General features: G+C 38.4%; 1 protein-coding gene across 1 annotated transcript in view; it reads right to left on the reverse strand.

The window, feature by feature from the left end:
• The window catches only part of Egfrap (EGFR adaptor protein), a 32,040-nt gene extending 26,159 nt beyond the window's left edge, over positions 1–5,881 (reverse strand). The window contains exon 1 of the mRNA XM_064690171.1: positions 5,733–5,881. The gene's annotated coding sequence lies outside the window, so the exon portion shown is untranslated. The remainder of the gene's footprint in view (positions 1–5,732) is intronic.
• Positions 5,882–14,564: the final 8,683 nt, after the last annotated feature.

The raw sequence follows: 14,564 nt of genomic DNA on the forward strand, positions 1-14,564 counted from the left end.
GTATAGAAGAAGAATTCTACGAAAATTTCGTGGGAAGAAGAACCCATTTGTTGGGTAAAGTATGTTTGCGTGCAGAAGATGGTATAAATTCTTAAAGAGTCTAGGCATAGGGTATCTCCCAGTCGTGCACGCCCGACCAGAGCACTCTAGCTGGTTGAAGCAGGTTTCGTGCAACTCCAGCTGCGACGCATTGTCCCGGTTTGTGTTGGACCTGGGGCCTCCGTGGGTTCCATCCGAATTGGTTTGGCTCCTACGGCAGCTGCGTTAGCAGCTTTTTGATTGTCTTTTAATTAAGAGCAAAATACAATAAAAATGCCCTCTTAAACTGGTTTTCAGACTGTGTCGCGTTGTGTACCTGTGATTGCTTTGTATTTTCCCCCCACAAACAATTGTCCGAGTTCTTGGCACTATTTCAGTACCCATTTTGACATCTTTTCTACCTGACTGTCAGTTGGTCTGTGCCTGTCAAATTTGCTGCTTATCAGCGTCTTACTTTTCTTACCTGTCGTTCGTCTGTCAACAAGTAGTCCATAATTCACTCCGAATGTATTTGATGGCATATCTTAGGGCTTATCTCAGTGCAACCAAACAAAACGTGTCGCTCCCTAGGGGCGACACCTAATTGGCTGCAGACGTTTGATTCACCTGATAACAGTTGATAAAATACAATGTTGTGCGCTGCATTCAATTGAGTTGTTGCATATTTGACAAAGACTTTACTTTTACAAATTAGTTTCAGCTTATCAAAGCTCATAAAAAGTATCTGAAGAAATGTTGAAATAGTTCAGATTAATATGAAGTTGGGACAGGTAAAATAAAATTAGGAAAGAGTTTTAAATTGAAATATTTTAGATATGAAGGGTGAAAATAGATCAAGAAATTTTACAGATATCTATATATATCTAAGTCTTATTTTAGGAGTAAATTATGCACTTATCAAGGATATAGAAATTGTATAGAAAGAAATTAATTTAAGGATTAAAGTGTGCACTTATTTAATTTGTTAGATCGGTTCGTAAAATTGTAAAAATTGTAAATTTAAAAGGGATTTAATTTATTACTTTAAAAACAAATGAAAAATTACGGTTTGAAACAAAATCTAGGCTTAAGAATGTGGGAAACTCAGGTTCAGGAGCTGAACCTGAAGGCAGGGAGTTGGTTCGAACTGTGAATGGAACCAGCGACTTTTTTGTGTGTACGCAGCTCTGATAAATATATTTAATTAAATAGTTTTGAAAAGGCCTTAAAATTTGTGCATAAATTTATTTAATTATTCATTTAACTTAAAAAGTAGCCTATTTTTGTATAATAAATTACTTTAATTTATTCTCTTAAAAGTTTTGTTTATTTGCACTAGAGTGTTTTATTAGTTTAGTTAACGAAATTAAGTTGTCAACTTAAATTAATATTAATAGCCACTTTTTGAACGTTTTGACGGCTTCGGCTGGAGCTGACATTAACTAGTATAATAAATAAACATTTGATTAGTTAAAAAGATGAGGCAACTTAAAAAGTTCTAAGCGTACTAAAGTCAAATGCAAGTTGGCTCAAGTTTCCCAAGGGTTATGCACATGGAATGTATGACTTTCTCATGGCTTCCTTCAGCGCACACACACGCAGATACACACATACACACACAGACACACATAGACACTCCACCTTCGAGTCACGCTGTTGACATAACTTCAGCTCATTTCTGTGACACGACAAGTTTACAACTTTGGCTATGTACTTGGAGTCATTTGGCTTAATTCGTCTGTCCAAATTGCTATTTATATGCATCGCCCTCGCTTTTAATTTGTGCTGCAAATCACGAGTCCCCTTTGGCTCCAGCTGCAGCCGGAGTCGGCGTCCAAGTGCCTGCCAAGTGCTTGGGCCAAGAGGCTGTGCGCTGTGTGTCTTGGCCCAATCTGCAAACAAAATCAACAGGTGGCGGCGCATATTTCAACATGAAGCTGCCAGGCAAACCGACCGAAATATCAATAAAAATGCCATTTGTTGCGATTGCGTCGTGCCACAAAACGAATGAGAACTGAGAACTGCCGGCCACATAGATAATTTCCAACCATGCCGCACACTGGCTCCAACTTCTCTTGCGGCTCTCTCGAGCTACCCTAACAGGAAGCCTAATGCGCCTCTTAAAGAGTTTGTCAAAACATGCTGCACTTCAATTGAAAGAGCTAAGAAAAGCTTCGCGCTATGGGTCCATACAAAAATGCATATTGTTGTTGGTTAAAAGGTTGGATCTTTATATGACTGTAAATTATTTAACTAATTTTGTTTGTTTATAATGTTGCAACACGAAAGAGCGCTCTTTTTGGTGTCGAATTATGGGCTTAATCTGGATGACATACTGGATGACATTCTTATTAATTGACGATTTATGCACTTAAGAGTTAGGTCAACGGTTTAAATCTAGCTGCAATTTTCGATTTGGATATTAGTCTACTTTTTCAAATATATAGTCAATGAACATCCGCATTTGTGGAATTATCTTTTGTTTACTTCTCAAATTTCTTAGATAATTAAACAGAAATCTAGAATTTTCTCTGTAAGATATATGTTTAACTACGAAACAATCTAAGGTAAATGGCATTATTTTTCAATATATTTAAACAAGTCAATAAATAAATTGAAAGGAATATAAATATAACAAAAATCCACACAGAAAGCATTCATCATCTCCAAGTGTATCTCAGCTTCGTCTAGACCAAAATATGAATTTATCTTTAATTTTTTTTTTTTTAGATTTTTCTCGCTGCTTGCATTGAATTTAATTTATTGGCAACACTTTGCCGCGGCTGCTGCATTTAAACGACAAGTGTTGCAAATAAAAAGGCAAAATTAAAGCGGCGCAAATTAGAGAAAAAAAAAATCGTTAACCGACGGCGACGTCAACACCGGAGGGGCCCAAAGTGCCAGCAGCCGGGCTCAAAAAAAAATATATGAAAAAAAAAACTTGTTTGCAGCTAAAAACTATTAAAAAACGCGCTGCGATTGCAGGCCACGCTTTGTTGTTGCGGCTGTTGCTGCAGCTGTTGTTGTTGTTGTTGTTTTTGCTGGCGTTGCAGCAAGTGACTTTGGCTTAATAAAGGCAACAAGGGTGTGCAGCTGGGGCTGGCTAGACGCGGTTGGGGTTAGCGTCAACGCCAAAGGCCAAAAGTGTTGGCAGCACAAACAAATAAAAGGCAATGCTGCTGCTGCTGTTGCTGCTGTTGCCTGTGCACGCCAGCAACATGTGTAGCAAAAAGCCCAAAATGAAGACATGAGCCAGCAGCAAAAACAACTGCAACAAAAACAACTGCAAATGCAACAACTATAACAACAACAACAACAACAAAGACGATGACGACCTTCTTTTGTAAACGCTGGCTACATAATTGCAACATCCAAAGCAGCAAAGCTAACGAGTTCGGTGCGGCTTTTGTTGGCCGTGCTGTTTGGAATTGCCTCTTTTGCCACTGACAGTTGAGAAATTAGAACGGTTTCGTTTATTCTTTGTTTTTGCTCTCTTCAAATCACATGCACGTGCGTCCAGTCCAGTTAAGCCCAGTTCTCTCTGTGTGTAATTGGCGGCCGAGTGTTGCAGGTGTGTGTTGCTGCTGTTGTCTAAGGTCAGCAGCAGCTGCAATCAGTTGGCCAAGGCAATCATCGAGCCCTGTCAAGCTGTGTTTAATCAATGCTGCATTTTTAAAGCCCATCAAGGCCTACAGGCTCCTCCCCCCCCCCCCGCGCCCCGCCTCGTTTACCTATCGCTTACATGTTGCTCATGTCGCAAACATTAATGTCGCTCCATTTGCACAAATCGTCGTCGTCGTCGTCGTTGTCGTTGGCGTCGTTGTTGCTGTTGCTGTCATGTTTGTTGTTGCTGTTGTTGTTGTTGCCGTCCTCTTGGCCCGGCCTAAAAGTCTCGGCTTTTGTTTCTTGGACTGCGTAGGTGGACACTGGCGCATGTTGTTCTTCTTATTGCTGATGTTGCCCTGCGTGATTGCCGCCTTGTTGCTGTTGCTGTTGCCGTCGCCGTTGCCATTGCCATTGATTATTGCCTTTTGCTGGACGCATATAAATCGCAACGCTTAAATCTCTGTTTAAACTTGTAAATTAAAACCTTAATGAGTCTGTACGAATTGGTTTGCTTTGCTTTGGTTGTTTCTCTGCTGCTTCCCTGCTTTTGCAGTCTTGCAACATGCTGTGCAGCAACACGCATTGCTCAGCTGTAATTTATGCCCCTCTATGGAAACTGAAATTGTTTTGCACTGTTTTGGCTTGGCCATGAAGTGTGTGTGTGTCTCTGTGTGTGTGTGTGTTTGCTTGTACAGAGGTGAAAAATGAGCGAAAACTGTTGAAAGCTTAAATCTTACAAATGTTTTTTTCATATTTAAGGCAGCTATATTCTGGGTTACAATTCGAGAATTTTGTACTCAAATCGAGTGCAATGGCTTTTGAAATATACTAAAAGCTCGAGTTTCTTAATATGTTAAGAAACTCTTACTTCAAGATCATTTTCTGTGCAGAAATTCCTACATGTTTATATTTTTGTTAAACATTTTACGCTTATTTTAAGTATTTTGTACTCAATCCAAGCAGCTATCGATTATTTGCAGTCAGCTCATATCATAGCTCAATTCAAGCATTTTTGGATTATTTTAAGAATGCAAAATCTTGTAATTATCAATTTTATCTTTTGAATATTTTAAGTCTGGAATATCTTGTAATAACCTTTTCTATTTACTTGTAAAAAATATTTGATAAATTTTTTTTTTATTTCAAATCTGCAAAGTCTTGTAAAAATATTTTTTTATTATTTTTTTAAGTCTGCGAAGTCTTGTAAAAAACGTTTTTCATTTTGTTTAATTTAAGTCTGCAATATCTTTTTATATTTAAGTAATTATTTTGTTTCTTTAAAGTCTGCAAAATATTGTAATAATTATTTGCTAAATAAGTCTTTTTGCTGTTTACTTGTGAATCATGATTAATTCAATAATTAATTTAAGAGCGAAATGTTGCAAATTTAAAGCAGTAAACGTTTTATAAACTATTCCTTATAACGGCATTTCGCTGCGTGTCTACACTGTTCAAAATGTTGCATGCAAATTCTTTTAATTGTAAGGCAGTTAAAGTTCCATTTTACAATCATGCAGCACTTCTTTAGACTGAGGCAGTTGCTGCTGTTGCTGCTGCAGTAGCAACAGTTGCAGCTGCAGCCTTTAGGTTGGTAGCGTGTCAGCTGACACGTTTTTAATTTTCAAGCAATTAGTTTTTTTTCGTTGCTATCCAATTCCAATCACAGGCCACAACGAAACTCACATGTGGCCGGGCGCAAGAACCTGCAGACCCAAAGATCGGGTCGCGGGTTGAGCGGGGGGGATATTGGGGTTTTAGCCAACCCGCATTGTCGATTACCTTAAAATGATTTCTTTGCTAATTAATGCGCTGTGAATTTTCTCACGCTTGGCAAAAACCCGCACCAAAAACATGTTCTTCTTCTTCAACTTCTTTGGCCACAAAGGGGGAAGCAAAGTGTTACAGTTACGAGTTTGTCTTTTGTGTTCTTTGACTTCCTCAATAACATTTGCATAGTTAGTCGGAGTCAGTTAGTTAGTCGCATGTCAGGTTGATTAATTTAAATGGCTTGCTTTGTGGCCGCACACGCGATTAGATGATTACAGCAAATGTTTTCATTATTAGCATATTGTTTTTCTTTTTCTTTTTTTTTTGTTATTTTTACCAACCTTATAGAATGGCTTTTTGGCTCTGTTGGTTATCCGTTTCGAGAGTGTCAACAGCTGCGGCAGCAACAGGTTTGCCACAATGCTGCTCGCTTTGTGGCAAATGCTAAATTCCAAATGTTAATTAGCCAATTGCTTCGCTTGAGCTGCAACTAACTTTCAGTTATTTTTTGATATATTTTAAATATTAACAAATTTTTATTTATATATTTTTTTTTGTAATTTAGCACTTCTTTTGTTCACTTTACACAAGATTCAAATGCATTACGAAATACATTTTCGTAGGCCTCTCAGCTGCACCTACATCTAAGCGCATCTGAGCAATGCACAGCAACAAAGATGACAATACACACACATATATACACACACACACACACACACTCACAACACGTCTTTAACCGATTCCGATTTTGATTTTTACTGCGGCTGCAACTGCGACTGCGATTGCGACGTTCGCTTCCGCTGGCTAAGCGTAAACGACTAAAAGCGGCCACATAAATTTCAATAGGCCAGGCAGTCGGCAGTCGGCAGTCAGCGAGGCAGTCAGATGGGAAGCCAGGCAGCCAGGCAGCCAGGCAGCGGCTGCTCGAAGTCACAGCCAGCAGCTGACGTCGACGCCGCACAGTGGCTAAACAGCGCTGTCTAATTGTCGCTCCATAATAATAATAATTTATTAATATTAGTGTTATTATTATAAATATTATAAATATTATCATTATTATTATTATTTTTCTCATTATTATTATTAATATTATTATTATTATTAGTGTTATCAATTTTATAAATATTATCATCAGTATTATTACTCTCATTATTATTTTATTATTATTACTTTCAATATTATTATTATTACTATAATCATCATTATTATTACTTTTTCATTGTTATTATTATCATTATTATTTCTATTAAGATTGTTATTACTATAACCTTCCGCTCATCCCAGGCAATACGTTTGTTCTGGATCTCTAGACATTGAAAATGTACAGTTAATGCCCGCATAAATTGCGAAAATGGATACTTCCCAAAGTTATAGAGACAAAATAATAAAATTTTACATGTTAATGGGCCTCCACAATATTCTATCTATTACATAAAACCACAAGTCGCACAGACAAATTTATAACAAATTCATAGTCTATTGCCGGGCTTTGTTCTGTGAACAAAGTATTGCTCAGCGATTGCAAGTTTCTTGACTAGATTTTGATTGATATATTTTATATCATATATTTTTTAATAATTAATATTTATTTAATAATTAATACTTATTCAATACTAAAACACAATTTTCATTACAGCCCTTGCAAATCATTGATGAACCACAGTGCAACCAGCAACCAGTTTCCTTCCATTCACATGGACATTGTTTGTGGAACGTAAGTAAAAACGTTGCTCACTGTTGTTCGCGGCTCTTTCGTATTTATGTATATGTTTGTGTGTATGCGAGTGTGTGTGCATGTGAGAATCCCATAGAGAGGCATGCCTACAAACTGGGTTTCCAGCATCCACACACTCACTCAAAGTCCACTCTGCTTAAGTATGAGCCGAGCTTCTTATCTTTTTTAATGATAACAACTCATTTAACGATATCAAACACTAGAGTTTCATACACTTTTCAGTGGCACTTCTTGGTCTAAGCCAAAGAGCTTCTAATTGATAATTTCGCTTGCTTCTTAAATGTTTATATGCTTTATAATTAATTGATGGCTTCTAAATGGAATGAGAATTTGTAGTTGGAGGTGTGCTTACAGCTGCTGGACTGGCTGGCCTTCTATCGTAAAATGTTGTTGTTAGAGATTGGGATGATTTTATGACAACTTTATGTGATTTGAAGTTAGTTTGCTGGCAATTGGGCTGGCTGGAAGGTGGTTTACTTGTTGGTCGATCATGTTAACTGTTGCTAAGCATATTCTAAGAGTTTATAGAAGATTAAAGACATTTCCTAAATGTAACCAAGGATGAGTGTTCTTTGGTAACAGATCTGGCATCTTGAGAGGCTTTTCATATCCTTTTATAGCACTGAAAATATAAATAATAATAAATAAATACAGGACTTTTAATAGAGACCTCGTCCTAAATTATTAATAACTTGGGCCTTGATCAACACATGTTGTTTAAGATATTTGATGGAAGTACTTTTTGGAAGCAGCTCAAATGAAGCTTGGGCCTGGACTAATTTGAGTTCTTAGACATATATGTTAGATGAAGAAAGAAGTTTTTAGTAAAAATTTGAAAGTATGTGAGATTAGCAGCAAAATCGGTGTTCAAATGATGTGAATAACGAGCTTTACGAACCAAACCCAAAAGCAGGGCGCTGGTTCGAACCATGAACTGAACCATTAACAACTTTTTGTGCGTTTTTAAACACTGATTTTAACAGCAAATAGACTTTCTTTTAATTAAGTACGAAGCAGCGGGTAAATATCTGTTGCGTAGCTCTACTTTTTGACTTCGCCTGACTAGAAAGTCACAGTTAATGTTGATATTTTATATTTAATTTATTTTTGCGCTAAAAATTAATTAAAACTGCATTAAAAATGTTTGCCACACTCCCCGACGACCGCACAAAGTGCACAACTCTGAAAGCAACCGATTCCAAGTCGCGCACAGCAAATTCTCTGGCAAATACCAAATAGCAAAAGCAACAACAACAACAACAGCAGCAACAACAACTGCAACAACAACAACAACTTAAACAGCTGCGACAGCAAATCTTTTTCCACTTTTGCACAACGCCAAAGTATTTACAAGCATCGTTCGCAGTCGCATCTAAAAATGTTTGGCATTTGGCAACACGCACCAATGAATAAATAGCAGCAACTGTTGGCGGGGGGGAACGAGTTGAGCGAGTAGCTGAGGGGGGGGGAAGGGGGGTGGTGGAAAATGCTTAGCTAGAAGGCTGCTAAAATGTTTGGATTTCAAACGAGCTCATTTTTTGCGTGCGTGGCTGCATTTCAAAAATGATTTGCAATGCGGTGGGTGAACTTGGCAGTTGGGGGGCAATAGTGGGGAGGGAGGAAGTAGAGGGGGCAGCACAGTTTGGCAGGAAATGCAAGGCGGGGTTTTTCAATTTTCAGTTAAGTTTTAGCCGCTGTTAGCTGAACTCGAGATCCAGGCAAGCGTAACATGTCGAGACCGCAGACGGCGTGACTCGGATGAGGGATGAGTTATCGAGGCGACCACGCGTGAGTGTTGCCTTTGAATTCGAAACGGGATGTGTGAGTGTGTGTGGGTGTGTGTGTGTGTGTACGCATGAGTGTCTGTGGCAAGCTGCAACATTGCTCATAATTTATGACAAGACCCAAAAGCGTTGACTGATAAGCGCCTGAGCAGAAAGAGCTACCCAGGGATGGGGCCCCAAATGCAATTCTTTGGCCACATTTCCCAGCGGCAACATTATCAGAGACTCGTCGCAGCAGCGGCAACAACAGCAACAGCAGCAGCAGCCGACACAGCAGCAACATCTTCAGCTCAAGGCGCATTCACATTCACGAAGTGCAGACAGAAGCCGAACTTGTCCATACGAAGCGTTGTTGTTGCTGCTGCTGTTGCTGCTGCCACGCGGTTTTGCGTGCCACACGTTGCTGACTGCCACAGTTGCCATAGTTGGTGCAGCTGCTGCTGCAACTGCTGCTATTGCTGACATCCACGTGCAACTCACTGCTGTGCGCCGCATCAGTTGGCAGCGTGTTTTTTGTCGCCGCGTCGACGCCAGCAGCAGCGGGCGACATGGCAACATCTCGCGGTTGCCCACAACAACAACAACTGGAATGTTGTCGGGGGCAAAATGTTGCTAAGCCTGTCACAGTTAACTAGAACGAGAGATTAGATCGAAACAGAGACAGACAAACAAAGAGTGGGAGTAAGTGAGAGGGCGCACAAACTTTGTCTTTGTGTTTGCTTAGCAACGTTAACTTGTTGGGAATTATATTTTTAATGTGTTCTTGAGTTAAGCCTTAAATAGAATGGCTAAAAATATGTTTGAAATAGTAAAACTAAAACTAAAATAAACTAAAATGGTAAACATAGTTAAAATAATTATAGATAGATAGTAAATGCTTAAAGTCAACTGCAAATAAGTAAATTAAATCAACTAATAAATACTTAGTGACATAGTTGAAGGTCTTGCTAGCTATTGCTTTACCTTAACATAGCTATCTTTTTATTTTTAGCTACACTAGCCTACATATAATCATAATTGTATACGTATGCAATTAGAACAATGAGTATTCAAGCAGAGAGACTTCAGCTGCTTTCACGTGCATATAAAGCATGGAATGAGACAGCTTCGTCCTCTTTGATTAAAAATATGTATATATTTTTAATGACTATTAACAGTCATTATGCAATTGGAAAGTTAATTTATTCTGATATTTCTATATTAAACAACAAAAAGGTTTTTTATTAAAAAGCAAAATTGTGGATAGATAGTTTGCACAGGAACAATATGATATTGTAGTGCGATGCTCTTTATATTTTAGGAGAGTATTGAAGCGATTTTTATATACGAGCTCAAGCTTTGGCTGATTGTACTTAGGAAAGCTATATAATATAGAAGTCCGTGTTATTGGACCTCACAATTTACAGAATTTATTTAAGGTAGTCAGACACTAGTTGGAATAGAAGGCGAGGGGAGAACTTATCTATATCATCGTGGCTGTTGATATGGATCAAGAAATATTTAACCAAAATTTATTAGACCTCATATTTACAGAGCTTATTAAAGATAGTGAAAGATTAGTTAGAATCTCTAGAGTCTAGAGTCTCTATAATTGTGGCTGTTGATACCGATCAGGAAATACTTAAGCTAGAACTTATCAACATCTGTCTACTATATCTTCTGTCTACTATATCATATCGAATGGAACAATTGTTAAGATATCGAGTTTACCTATGAATTGTTATGCAAGTAGAGATACCTCTGCTAAATGTTTGTTAAGGGTATTTAATCTTCGTCAATCTACATAATTATCGAAATTTATACTTTGCTCATTTGCTTCAGCCTATTCATCTTTCAAACCATCTGTCATAACACGTATTTGCCAAATGAAACTCATTTTAGTTGCTAAAATTAATGATCTGCTGCTAATGAACTCGGTTTGACAGACGCGAGAAATCATTTACAGATGCAACTCGACATGTTGATAGACAAACAAAGCTCCAGTTGCCTCGAGATGCTTTGCCGTTGCAATTAGCATGTGTAATTGGCATTCTTGCCACATGGCATATCATTAGGCCCAGGTCGGCCGACAGCCGAGGGTGCAACTCACTTTTGGCCAGCGGCTAATTGTTTGTGTGTGTGTGTGTGCGTGTGTGTGGAAACTGGCACAACAAAAACACATAAAATGGGAGGTACAAATCGGGCGTGTCGCATACACTTTAAAAGCGACAACAAATGCGCCCCTAAATGGCACTTGCAACATGTTTTTTCGGGGCGTGCGCTTCATTTGGGGGGCATCAATTAAAGTGCCACAAAATAAATGAAGATTGAGGCACCAAAAGTGAAATTTCAATTAATCAATGCAAGAGGCAGGCAGCCAATGTGGCAGGGGGCAGAGAGGGCTGTGGAAGCTGCATTCGTTGTTTCAGTTAACACTTTTGCCTGTTGGTCGCGATAAGATCAAAGATCAAAGCTGCAAGTTCAACATTTGGCAACGGTCGCTCACAATTCGTGTTGCCATTGTTTGTTGTTGCTGCCTCTGCTGCTGCTGCTGCTGCTGCTGCTGCTGCTGCTGCTGCTGATGTTGTTGCTGTGGCACGCGCCGGCGCAGGTCAAAAGCGTGCAGTCTGAAAACGGTAGCCAGCAGGAATTGCGGCATGCAACATGCAGCATGGACTGCAGAGTCCATGGATGATAAATGTGCGCCCCATAGAATCTGTGAATGCTTGTTGGCTGCGGTTGCCACACTGTCAAGTGTTGCCGCTGCCGCTGCCTCTGCTGTGGCAGCTTTCGAGTTAATGTTGACAATTTAGCACAACATTTGTTTGCCATGTTATTAAAAATTTGCGACGCTTTCATGCAACATTTGCGAGCGCAATTAGTTGCATTTATAATTGGGGGACGTGCTCCGCAAAATGCTACGCTTGTCTTTATTTTATGTGGCATCATTTCTTTTTATTTTTATTCTTATTTTTTGGGCAGTCTGCAACATGTTCGAACGCTATAAATCAATTTGGCGGAAGAGCTGTCCAAAAGGCAGCATGCAAAAATGCTAAAAACGTGTCGGCTGCATAGAAATTCCAGTGCGCTACAGTTGACAAATATTGTGGACAGTTATTCCGAATTTTGCCTCTATATATGACCAGGCCAGAGTTTCTTAGAAGCAAAAAGTAAAGAGCATAAATATTTACTATTATTTAATCATTAAGTTATATCAAAATGTTCGGCAAGATCTTAAATTTTGGGGAATTATATATATATTCAAATAAAAAAGATAAATCAATAAAACATGCCTACAAAAATCTTGAAATTTGAGAAAACATAAATATAAATAATTAATTTTGATAAAAAATATTTAAATAAATTTTAAATATAAATCAAAAATTTGTCTTGTAAAGCAAAAGTAATTGAAAAAATCTAGAAAAATCTTAAAATTGTATATTTACCCGATATAATAATATACAATCGAAAAGTCATGAGAAAATGCTCAGCAGAATCTTCAATTTGAAAAAATATTATACAAAATCCAAAAGTTTTAAGAAAATGAACAGCATAATCTTGAATTAAAGAAAGTATATTTCATTATACTAGATCCTAAAGTTATATGAAAATGGCAATGTCGTCAATTTGTGATTTTATATAAAAAAAAGTTTTCAAATGTAAACACATTTCGGATTGAGTAATATTTCACTCGTTAGTTAAATCGAAAATATGTTAATAAATTAACATTTTTTTTCGATAAAGTACTTTCGCTGTTGGCCAAAAATTGCATAAAAATATAACCAAAAGCTTGGTTAGCAAAAATTGGCGAATGCGAATTAAAATTTTATCGACAACAATGTTGCGGTCGGAAAGCAATAAAAATTGTTACGCTGATGAACGACATGACACCAGCAGCAGCAGCAGCAGCCGCAGTAACAACAAAGCTACGCCAGCAACATGCAACAACAGCAACCGATCGACCGCAGCAACAAGCAACAGCAACAGCAACAGCAACAACAACAACAACAGCAACAGTTGTCGCTGTTGCTAGTGGACCGCATCGCGAAATTCTTTCTTTCCTTTTTGGTTTTTTGCTACCTTTTTCCCAGTTTTTTTGTTTTTTTGTATTTTTTGGGAGGATTTTGTTGGCTGCTAAACTCAAAATGAGAAATTGCTGCCGCTGGTGCAATTTTCATGGTTGACCTCATTTTGTTGCTGTCGTTGTTGACTTTGTGGAATATTTGGTGGCAGCAACAGCAGCCGCAACAGCAACGCATCAGGCCAGACAGTCTGTCAGTCTGTCAGTCCGTCAGTCCGTCAGTCAGTCGGATGATGTTGAGACTGAGGAGGATGCGAGCAGCGACAGTCGACGACAACATGAGCCGGTCACGTCAGCGCCTGTGACAATTTGTCGCTAAACAATTTTTGAACCGGCAAAATTGTAAGTTGCTGTTGCTGTTGTGTATGTTGCTGTTGCTGTTGTGTTTGCTGCTGTTGCTGCCGCATGCGAAAATTCAATAAATAAAAATGTAATTACGTGTTGAACAGCTGCAGCGGCAATTTGATGGATGAGTTCGTCGCAAAAGTGTATAAATAAGTTGGCCCACAAAACGGGCCAACAAAAGCCGTTTAGAATTGTGTGTTAACAATGGAGAAAACATTCCATTCGCACTTTGAATTGCCGTTAATGTGCTATGTCAATATTTGTTAACGCATCGAGTTCAAAGCAATACGAAAAAAGATATCCTGCCGGCATTTGCCACCTCGCTTGGGTCAACAACGTTTACAGCAACAACAACAACAACTGCTGTGAGATCTCTCACTACGCATTTGCTATTTAACCCACTGCTGAATGCTTTTATATAACAATGTCTGGGCCTTTCAGGAAGAAAAAAGAAAAAAGTATGCTCGACTGGGGAATACCCAGTGTAGCCATAAATTCTTACACAGCGAGAAAGTCAGTGGGCTTTTTAAAGGAATTTTCGTACTTAACTAATCCATAACAAATTTTTAACCTGTTGAGTTTCAATAGAGCTAAAAACTCTTGCTATTTCGTACTTGTTTTTTTGATCTAAATGAGAAATCGTTTCTAATCTGGGAATGGGTTAAAAAAATCTTCAAACTAGAAAAGAAGTTATCTCACGTAATATTCGTACTTAAAGCCAGCCTTAAAAGCAGATATCTCAGCTAATATTTGTACTTAAATAAAGCTTGAAAAAACATTCATTTAGGTTTAGAAATTTTGAAACTAAAATAAGATATGTATTGAAACGATATTTATCGATGCCGTGGGTAGAGTTATCGATAGTTTATTTAGCCCTATAATCTTTAATCTAATGTGCGTTTAAATCGAAGCGTTTATAGAGCTGGACATGGGTAATCCGAATCGGCTTTATATCTTATGGCTTATGCCCAACTTCACTATACCCCTCATATTACCCACTTACCAATGTCTGTAGGGTATATAAAAAAAGTCAGGTGCGGTACATAACAGTCCACAGATCTCTGGACATGGCACAAAGTAGCCATCATTGTGGAGAAAATGTTGCACACTCTCTAAACGTTTTGTTTACACCGTTTGCCGCCTGTCCAGGAGTTGCAAGGAGAGCTGGCTGCTTGCGGAGACGCAGTCGGAGCTGTGTGCCCGGCTATATATCCTCAGGTCTGTGCTGGATACATGCGACTACGTGTTT

The sequence above is a fragment of the Drosophila montana genome, unplaced genomic scaffold, assembly GCF_035044405.1.
Source record: "Drosophila montana isolate Dmon_TW-CO22-7 unplaced genomic scaffold, ASM3504440v1 contig_3240_1, whole genome shotgun sequence".
Taxonomy (NCBI): domain Eukaryota; kingdom Metazoa; phylum Arthropoda; class Insecta; order Diptera; family Drosophilidae; genus Drosophila; species Drosophila montana.